Source organism: Carica papaya, chromosome 9, assembly GCF_054855325.1.
Source record: "Carica papaya isolate Zhongbai chromosome 9, ASM5485532v1, whole genome shotgun sequence".
NCBI lineage: Eukaryota > Viridiplantae > Streptophyta > Magnoliopsida > Brassicales > Caricaceae > Carica > Carica papaya.
This window is the reverse complement of record NC_142317.1, coordinates 21,908,634-21,919,790: the sequence shown is the minus strand read 5'-3', so window position 1 is coordinate 21,919,790 and position 11,157 is coordinate 21,908,634. Positions and strand designations below refer to the sequence as shown.

At 31.3% G+C, this 11,157-nt stretch overlaps 1 pseudogene; it reads right to left on the bottom strand.

The window, feature by feature from the left end:
- Positions 1-7,447: 7,447 nt before the first annotated feature.
- On the bottom strand, positions 7,448-8,276 carry LOC148240180 (alkaline/neutral invertase E, chloroplastic pseudogene; annotated as a pseudogene).
- Positions 8,277-11,157: the final 2,881 nt, after the last annotated feature.

Here is an 11,157-nt window from a genome sequence, read left to right as displayed (position 1 = left end):
ATACCACTGTGATCATCGTTCTTTTCTCTACAGGTTGATCAGAGCCAAACATCAAAACACGACTCACGCTGGAGGAGCCGCCGCACCCGAGAGCACCGCCGCCGGTAAGCCTTGGTTTTTCAAGATTTTTTGGCCCACCGAGGGTCCTAGGGTTGTTTTATCACAGGAACCGATGCAAGTGTGGCCGAATTCAGCCGAAAATGGCCAACTCGAGGCGAATCACTACTGCAAGCGGCAGCGCCGTCGCCAGAGCACGGCGGCCAGAACTGCGATATTGGCCGAAAGGGGCCCTAGGTATGTTTTGGGATTTTCTGGGTCACGTGCAGGTACCGGTAGTGCTTTTCAGTTTTTCGAAAAAAATTCAGGGAAATTAGGGACAGCCTGTAGGCGCACTGTAGAGTCGATTTCAGACCCTGAAACAGGTAAGGACCCTTCACCCTATTTCCTATCACGATATTAAAGCTAAATAAATAATTAAACTGTACTGTGTGACTTTATAGATGTATAATTGATTAAGGTTGCCAACGGAGCCCGAATCTGATATAGTGTTGGTCTATTATTGTTTGATTTAATTTTCAGTATTAAATGCAGCTTGATTTTTAATGTAATTATGTTATGGTCTTGTATGCATGAACTATGGTTCCTTTTATTATGGTTTGTATTATGGTGAACCCGTTACTGTATTGTCTTATTTGGTGTCAATTACTGGTTTACATATTTTGTATGATTGAATGATTGAGATTAAGGAAAAAGGCAAAAAGGTTATGTGAATTGATAAGTATGATTGAATGATTGAGATTAAGGAAAAAGGCAAAAAGGTTATGTGAATTGATAAGTGGATAATGTGGACAGCCTAACTAGATATCCTAGGAGGTAGTGGACGGACCGGGTCCGTAGGGAACCCTACCGGGAACATGGTCTCTCATACCGGACGGGGTATGGAGACCTCATGTGTTTTGGCGCCCATACCGGACGGGATATGGGGACGGCCCGTTTCACCCTCATACCGGACGGGGTATTGAGATTCATGATTTTGGCACCCATACCGGACGGGGTATGGGGACAGCCCTGGAATCAGGTTGTAAATGTTAATGGTTCACGTGTAGAGGGGACCCCCTATGGATTCCCAGGGATACTAGTAGGCTGGTAAAAGAGGAAATCTGTTTCCTGATGATTGAAATGTAAAGGTGTGATATATGTTAAGTTATAAAGTGTGTATGATTTCATGATATTATAAGGTTATTATTTTCATATGTTGTTTTCATAGATCTCGCCGAGGTAAGTGGACAGTAAAGGTTTTTATGTTAATAAACGAGTTCATTATAAATTCTGCTCCATTGGTCATTTTTGTTTTCTACCCACCTTTACTTCCGTGGCGGTGAGGTAGTGTGATGTCTTTACTGGGCTGTTGTAGCTCATCTCTTATTTAACCATTTTAGATCAGGAAGACGTTGTTCCCGAGCCCGTTCCGCAGGAAGACGGCGAAGGGGACGCCTAAAGACTTTATAGTTATATTTATAGTTTTTATTTCGAGTATCTCTTTTAGTTAGTTTGTTCCTTCATGTTTGAGTACGTTTTGGTTATTGTATAAGGGATGTTAATCAAAATTTTTATTACGCTTCCACATTTGAGATTTTTAATACATATATTCCATTTAAATTTCCGGGGCCGTTACAGGGAAAGGTTAGAAACTTCAAAGAAGATACTTATAATTGGGAATTATATAAATATATAATGTGTGTGTCTACATATATATATATATAACCTTCTCAATTTATCAATTTATATATGTGTGTGTGTGTGTGTGTATATAGATAATTTTTGTATGTATATCACGATACTAATTGCGCTGAATATCATAATAATAAATTAACAATTGTATAATCATATAATATATTTTTATAGATATAAATAATTAATGTTGTTGTATGTACGTACCAGGCAACAACTTCGTTGAAGCGTTTATTTCGCTGCCTTTGATGGAGGACGTTAAGATCACCGTTAGGACAGAACTTAGTGAGTAAACACGACCACCGATCACAAATGAATTTCATACTTATTGGTACCACATATGATTTGTGCCACATATGATTGCTCATACACCATCATATATATGAATTATATGTTTATATATATATATATATACCCACGTGTCAAGGCATCCGATGAAATGAGTAAGGAAGGGTAAACTTTCATATATAATTGACGATGTCATAAATCAAATCAATTAGTAAATGAATTTCATACTTATTTTTTATTGTACATATTATTTATATATTTCTTTACTGAGTTTTTTTAAAGAAATTTTAAAATTTTTTTTAAAAAGGTGGCCTATGCAATGAATGCAACAAAACATGAATTCTCAGTAATGAAGGAAAAAATAAAAATCTTTCTTGAGGTAATATTTTATTTTATATATTTTATAAAATTTATTTTCATATATATCTTTTTCTCTTATAGATTTCGTAAAATTTTTAATTGAATTTAAATTTACAAACTTATACAGTATAAAATATTCTACATTTTTAATTAATGTTAAACTGATAAATTTTAAATAGAACATAAGAGTTTTAACTACTATCATATTGTTATAATTCCTTATAATTATCAATGCCTATAATTATGCAACGGACAAAACAGATTTTCAATGAAGTAAAACTCATGCTGTATAAGTATGCAAATTTAAATTCAGTTAAAATTTCGCAAAGTCCCAAAAAAAAAAAAGATATCCATGAAAATAAAATTTTATAGTATATATAAAATAAAATATTATCTTAAGAGGGATTTTCATTTTTTCCTTCACTAATGAGAATTCATGTTTGCATCTAATTCTTCCATGCAATTTTTATTCAAAAAAAGAAATTAAAAAAAAAACTAAAAAAAGAGATATATTAGTAATATCTCCAATAAAAAATAAGTATAAAATTCATTTACTACCCTTCTTTACTCTTTTTATCAGATGCCTTGACAAATTCCTCACATTTCAATACCATTTGACAAGCGCGAATGCTGCAATTAATATCAGCTAATTATTTTTTAAAAAACAAAAATTGGCTACATCTATTAATTAAGTTATATGCATCAATCATAACACAATACAAATAATCTCCAAGTAAGAATACACATAAAAATACAATTTGACTTGAGATTAGTCAAGTGATATACACTAATTACAATACAATACAAATAACTTTCAAATGATGATACACATAAAAATACAATCTGACTCAAACTTATAATCTCTTGTAAAAGAAGAAACACATAAGCTATTAAACTAATTATTTAATTAATTAAGTATACACATGTATAGTTAATTAAATTAATAATTATTTATCTTTTGGGTTGATATCTAAGTACTTTCATCCTTATCTATAAGAGTATGAGTTCAAATTAGGCTATACATCTCAGAACATATCATTTAAATATTAAAATGTACAAATTTTTACTAGCAAAAATTGTACTTGAGAATTTTTATTATTAAATATTTATTTTAAGATCAATAATAATACACATAAATACTCCAAATTAAAGAGTTTTAAGTTGTGATGATTAGTATTACTTATGTACCTTGAGGAGGCTCCTTTAATCTTGATGCAAAGTGCATAAATCTTAGGGAAATCCGCATAAGATAATTTGTCCTTGCTAATTAAGAGAAGAAAACCAAATAACTAAACCCATCAATTAATCAAATATGGTTAATAACTACTCAAATCTATATCGAGATATATATTACATACACATACAAAGCTTTATCCATGTCTGATAAGGTGATTTCAGATTTAGCCATGAAGGTGGAAAGCAAGTCATAGAAATAATTAGGACCGCAACTAGAATCTCCTTTCATTTTATACATTGCTATAAGAAAGTGATCTATGATATCCTTTTAAAAAAAATTGAATGCAAATCAATCAACGACATTGATAAATATACATGATCAGTAAACAAATAAGAGAAAAATAGATCAATTGTTAAGCATTAAATCTCTTGTTCCATCGAATGGATCATGTAGAGGAGTTGTGTGCTTTGATCCTCTTATTTCAAATGATTGGATAAGAGCTGTAACAACTCATACCTCCATAGGGAGTCGGGGTACCGTAAGAACTTATATTCCCAGCACGAAAAATACAATAAACTTCTATCTCCAATTAAAAATAAGTACGTCGGAGCATAGTGTTCACATCCCTCGACTATAAGGGTTAACCATTACATCTATCTAAAATCAAGAAAACATCTAATTAAAGTTTGTGTAATTCATCCTTTCCTACATGTGCATCATAGAGAACACTGCCTCTCCTCACCCAGATCGTCTCCAAGAGTTTGTTTTTTCTGTTGTTAATCCTATTCCTACTTCCAAACAACATCACTTTCACCCTCACAGAGAATATTGTCTCTGCTAACCTAGATTTGCCTCCCAGAATTTTATATTTATTTATTTTTTAATCCTTTTCCAGTTTGTTTCCCTGTTTATGCTCAACAATACAACTATTTTCCAAACAAATGTCAAGGGAATTAAATACAAAAGATAACAGAATAATAATTTATAAACAGACATCATATTCAGACCACTATTTCCCCCTTTTTTTTATTTCCTATTCCTCTCACATTCCCATCCTTTCAATTTTCCTCCAATGTTTCTAGCATATCTCCTCTGTCCTCTCCTCATAGCTGTCCACACAATAATTCCATCATTTCGTCTGATCTTCTGTTTCTCCTTAGATCTCACTCTCCATTTTTTTTTATTTTTACTCCTGGTTCTAATATGATTTCAAAAAAATCTCCCTATTCCCAAATCAACTCATTTCTTTCCAAAAAATATCTCAAAGAATTTAGAAGATTCTACTCAAGTGGTGAGAGTCAAATTTCACTTACCTTTGTTCTCAGTGACTGCATTAATCTGATTAACGGATTCCTCCCATGTTCTGCTCCTGATTCCACCACTAGCTGATTAATCTGATTGAAGAATCACACAAAATCTTCCTTTCAGTTTACCCTTGCTGCGAATTTTCTTCCTCTCCCTCTTTCCCTGCAACCTGACGTCCTCTTTTAAAGTGAAGGAGGAACCATCAGAATCGTTGAGGATGGCAACGAAATCCCTAAATTAAATAGAGGTTACAAAATAGTTTTTGATAATTGAGTCATAATCAATATTTTTACTTTTAATAATTAAGGTAGGAACTAATAACATCTTCTTAAATATAATTATATATTTATATATTTAGTTTTTGAAAAGAAGATTTTTATCTCTTTAATTGCTTAAGTAGTAATCAAATTTTTAAATTTTAAAGACTAATGAAGAAAAGAAATCTTTAAACATTAACTTCTAATAAGCCTTCTATTCTTTAAATTTATTATTCTTTAAGTGTAATCTTATAACAGTTTTTTTATAGAAAACATAATGAAAAAAATGTTAAAACTCTAAAATATTTTATTACGTAAGTTCAAAATAATGAAAATAAGATTTCCATCTCTTTAATTTTTAAATTTTGAAGAGTAATGTAGAAAGAAATCTCTAAATTTTGACTTCTAGTAAGCATTCAATTCTCTATATTTAGATATTTTTTTAAGTATAATCTTATAATAATTCTTTTAAAGATTACATACTTTAGAATGAAAAATAATGTTAAAACTCTAAAATATTTGATTACATAAGTTTAAAAATAGATTATGACGCTTTTATGTTTTTTTTCTTTCTTGATGCTTTTGACTTTTCTTTCAATCTTTCTTTAATGCTATGATTTATATTTACGATGCAATATTTAGATAGAAAACAATAAGATAGTTTTTTTATAAAATTATTTCTATTAATTTCTTCACCACAATATAATTTCTTCATAATCTTATCCTCACATTTGTTATTGTGTTACGATGTGATCAATTTTAGGTGATCTAGAAATATAAGAAGAGTTAGAAAATAATCGGGAGAAAGAGGAGGAAAAACATAAGGAAATGAAATAGGAAAGCAAGAGCTAGACTGGAAGCATTATAGAGGTAAGTTCTCTTTTTTTTTCCTAACGCATAACGCACAATTAGATAGTAATTATAAAGTAGATTCGTTATAAGGAGTCATATTCTTCCAACAATTCCTAAGTTTCAGACTACAAACTAACTCAAATCACATATTTGACTTTTCATGAAATTACCTCTCTACCCTAAATAACAGAAAAACATAAAAGTACAATCTAAATTAAATATGTCCAAAAGTATATACTTGTACTTACGTTAAGCGGTATTAAATATGTCTTGTTCATTCGGTTCAATTTTTACTTTTTTTGTAGTTACTAGTAATCCTTTACAGCTGAATGAGGTATATATTAATTAATTTTATTTTTGAACCACTCATATTTTTAGCTTGAATTCACTGAATGAAATTTTATTTCATAATCCTTCATATATGGAAGATCAACTAGAATTGAGTTCTCAAAAAACATAAATAAGAGAGTTTAAATATTAAAATTGTAATATATCATTAAATTATAAAATATTGGAGAAATGTAGCAATTAAATTTCTTAAGAAAATGATTAAACTTGTTTAGAAATTAAAGCCAATGGGACAATTAGATACGTATACAAATATTTTAACTTCTAATACTATACTATACTATATCTATTTTTACAATATAGTTTCTCACTGTGACCCACAACCTAAAATTTTTTCGTAATTTCTTCATGTACAAATTGAAAATATATACATATATATGAGGTTAATTTCTATTGTTATTAGTAATATATTTATTTTTTTGTTTTTGATATTTTTTGTGGTATAGATTGAGAGAAAGATCGTGGCTAATGCTAGAACCAAATGAAGCAAAAGTTGTTGAATCCTATACGTTTAGTTTCCTTTATGAGCTGATGCTAAAAATTTAAAACTTACAAGTCTGTAGTAATGCAAAACTATGTAATGAATAAAATATGAGTTTGCAAGAAATATCTTATCATCACTCTCTAATCACTCTCTCAGACAATGCTTTACATAGCAGTTGAATTTTTTCAACTGATCTGGACTCAACCGAGGAAATGTATTAAAAAGTTCTATTGTCAAGCATTAATTTAGATGGCACGATGATGATTTATGAGACTGAAAAATACCATAACCAATCCAAATGATTTACAAGATATAGAAAATGTCATAATCGAACAGTAGAGTTAAAATAATGTAAGGGTATTCCTGATTTTGAATGCCTTTCACTCCTATAGTACTATGTATATGATATAAAGTCTGTAAACAAGAAACAATTTGTTTAATCTCCAATCTAGGAAGATGTTTCAAGCTAATGCTAATCCTAAATCAACATATCACCTTTAAATTAAGATCCTATGATACACGAATCATTGCTCAAAAGTTGATTGTTATACATTTAAGTTTTTCATATAAGTAAGTTGAGCCACAAATTGAAGTTACCTATCCTTGTGTGAAAGAAACTTCATATTCTTATATTTTATAAGCCTTTCAGGAGTTCTTCCGACAACACTTTCTCTTGGGGTTAACACTTATCATGTAAGAGAAGGCATTGACAAGCTTAGAATCCTCTTTAGTTATAAAAATTTTGGCTGCACTTGGGTCTACAAGTAGAAGCTTAACCACAAGGTATCTAACAATTAACCATGTTTGGAATAACTGTGCTTGTTTTCTGATGAACCTTCCTCTTTTTGTGTCAAAGTATTCAAGCCATTTGTCTCTTAATATGCGTTTTTCAGCAACTTCAATAGCTCTTGCAGCGATTTCTGGTCTTTTCATCTTTATGGCTACAACAGTAAGCTGTAAAAAGTTCATTTTTAAAATCTTAAGCTGCACTGCCTTCATTCCTTTATTATTGCTTTATTTTATAAAACATCAACAATGTGTCATATTCTATTGGATCCAAGCATGACAACTCAGGAAACTTATACCTAAATATAAATTCTACAAAGGGTTCTTTGGAGCAATGAAAAAAAATTAGCAGCAGAGAGAATATTTAATCATAACAAACTAACCTGCCATAGCAGAGTTTGGCCAAGAACCACCATTATAGTAAGACCAAGGCCTGCATAAGAAGGAAATGTAGTGAGAAATGTTAAAGATAATGAAAAAATAGATCATAAATAAATAATACGAGAGCAAATATCTTATGTGTTTTTTGCATCACTACAAGTGATTATTTGCGCTCCTAACCTTCAAGAGTGAGATAACATATCTTGAATGGCATGTCTGTTACTAAATCTGCCCATTTCACTTCAATAAGATCCAGTATGGCATGTGATTGATCAGCTATTGCCAAACTTCTTACAATAGACCACATGTTTCCTAGAGAAAAAAATTGGAAATCCGTGTGTCGCCTGTAAGTTTCCAATTAGATAACCTGCTTTATTAGGCATCCATTCCACCAACCAAGGAGAATTTTGATCAAGGTAAATGTTGAACTTATTAACTGCATCATATGACTACTCCTCAGTCTTGTAAAAATAAATCTCATTCAGTTTTCACAAATCAATCCAATAATACTCCCTGATGTGGAATGAAAAAGCAAGTAGGCGATTATTTAGTGCCTGGATAAGATCAACAAATCCATTTTAGAGCAAGCATTTCATGTGAACAGAGTAAGGCATAATAAAATAGTGGTTGTAAGAAAAAAAATAAGGATTAACTGGAGATACCACAAGAAAAGAAGGTAAACAAATAAGATCTATTAGTTACCAATTTATAAATTTAAATAATGGTCGATTCATGTAGGCTAGTGAGTTAGATCATAATCTGCTATTTCCACCAACATGTTACAAACATACTTAATGCATAAACAATAACTCCATGGTGTAAAGCATGTAAGCTATGAACTATCTCAAAAAATATAAGCTATAAACTATACAATCTCCATCATTCTAGGGAGTTGCACCATTCAGAAGCAACCAAAAATACAATGAGTAATAATTCTAACAATTGAACATTTTCTGAATCAACCAGATTGGAATCATACACTTATTAAGCCTGCCAGAAATTCACTTGAGAAGCATCAAGATATGATATCAATTTAACTCAAGCTTGTCAAGTACTTAATCCTAGCTTTATTTTAAAACTTCTAATATTGTTTCCCAAATCGATTTAGTTTTATAATTTCGCTTCCAGCATAGTTGTTGGAACAAGCCCCTATTACACCATGTGCAGAATTATTTTGTACAACCACTCTTTTGCTCCAAAAAATCAAAAATCGAATACCAAATGTCCATTACCATTTCAAGTGAGCCATAAAGACAATTTTTCAATTGCTTGAAATAAATAGCTGATGAGCACATATGACTATTCAAACCACTTTTAGAACAAAAAATTAATATGCCCTGATGATTTCTTCATTCCATATGATAGAGTTAATTACCTCCCCTCTTTACTATGAGGATTAGGTTTTAAAACTTACAAATGTAAATAAAATGCAAATAGGAATTTACTTGGTTTAGTTCGAAGTTAGTGTTGGATGACCTTCTTCTCCATTTTCTTTGTTTGGTTGCAAGAGGTATTGTTTCCAGCAGTGAGACCTTTTTGAACCATAGACAAGTTATTGTTGTTTCTCTCAATAGTCTGTTGATTGGCACGTAAGGGGTGACCAATGAATACAGTGGATGGTGCGGCATCATTGTCAATCACAGAGGACGAGGATGGGGGCTAGGACTTAACTAAACTTGTTCCTGAACAACAAAAGTTGTATGACCTCTGTTTGGTGAGAAGATTCTTGATGAAAGTAGTCGTGAAGTTTGAACTGATGAAGAATACATTGGCAGACTTTTGGAGGCTGATAAGGGGAGTAAATATTGTAGATCTTAGTTCTAACTGTTACTTATATAGATTTTTCTGCAAAGTAGATATCCAAAAAGTGCTCAACAGAGGGCCGTGGACTTTTAACAACCATTTGTTGGTTGTGCACTACCTTAGGGAAGGAGAATATCTAATAAAAGTAGCTATTGACACGAGCCTCTTCTAGGTACAGATTCGCTCACTCCCATCAGATTGTGTATCAAAAACAATGGCTAGGTAGTTTGGGAAATTGTTAGGGAGCTTTGTTGACTATGACACACGTTCATATTCTATGGTTGGGATGGGGGTTATCTGGGGTTTAGGCGGTCATTGATGTTCGGAAGCCTCAGTTCAGAAGAATGAGGCTCCACTTAAGAAATGGGGAATCAACATTTGCAATCTTCAAATATGAATGCCTACCTTTATTCTATTGTGCGGTTGGTTAGGGCACTTAGAATCCTTCTGCAAACTCCACATCCATTCAAGTGTGGCACCACTACAGCAGGAGTGGGATGAATCCCTCCGCGCAAATCCCTTACAGAAACCCGCTCCAATGAGCAAATGGTTACGAGATGAATAGGGGAAAAAATTGATGGAATCATGGTCGAATATCCCGGCAAGTATGTCGGGGATAAGGGGAAGGAAAGAAGAGATGAGTATCTCGGCCGAAGTAGGATAGAAGGGAGATTCTTTAAATTTTTATTAAAAAATTAATGCTTTCCTCTTTCCTCTTTCGTTAAGAGTTTTTATGTGAAAAAAATATTTATCCTTCATGAACGATATCATAATTACTATTGAAATAATTAATAATAAATATTTTAGTATAGAATCCAAGTCTATTTATTCTTCTTTAATATTTATGTTAATAAATAATTTAAGAAAAATGCTAATTCGGATTTTTTCACTTATTATAATTGTTCTAATTAAAGGAATCTAGTCGTTACAGAATATTATTTTCGTTGGATATGTCAGGACTCTTTACAACAAAATCCAATTTAATTACTATATCTCTACCAACACAGTCATAAGTTAAATCTTTTGATTCTATTGAATCAAATATTATAAACAAAGCATCATTAATCCATATAATTACATTTAAAAAGTGATAAATTTTATATTTTAATAAGATTTAGACTTGTTGTCTTCAAGAAAAATGTAAGAATTTTAAGTATTCAAACACCATATTTATGATAATTTACAAAAATTCATAAAAACTTCATTGTAGTGTGTGCTTAATTGTGATAAATGAACAATTGTCACAAACTTTAATGGGGCATTTTTTGTGCTTGAAATGCATGTTCTCATGTTAATGGATGTTAGTGGCTATTTTCTCTTTTTCAATGATATCATCCTATGTTTACCTTATAAATAGTTAGCTCATTTACTCTATCCTATCTTAT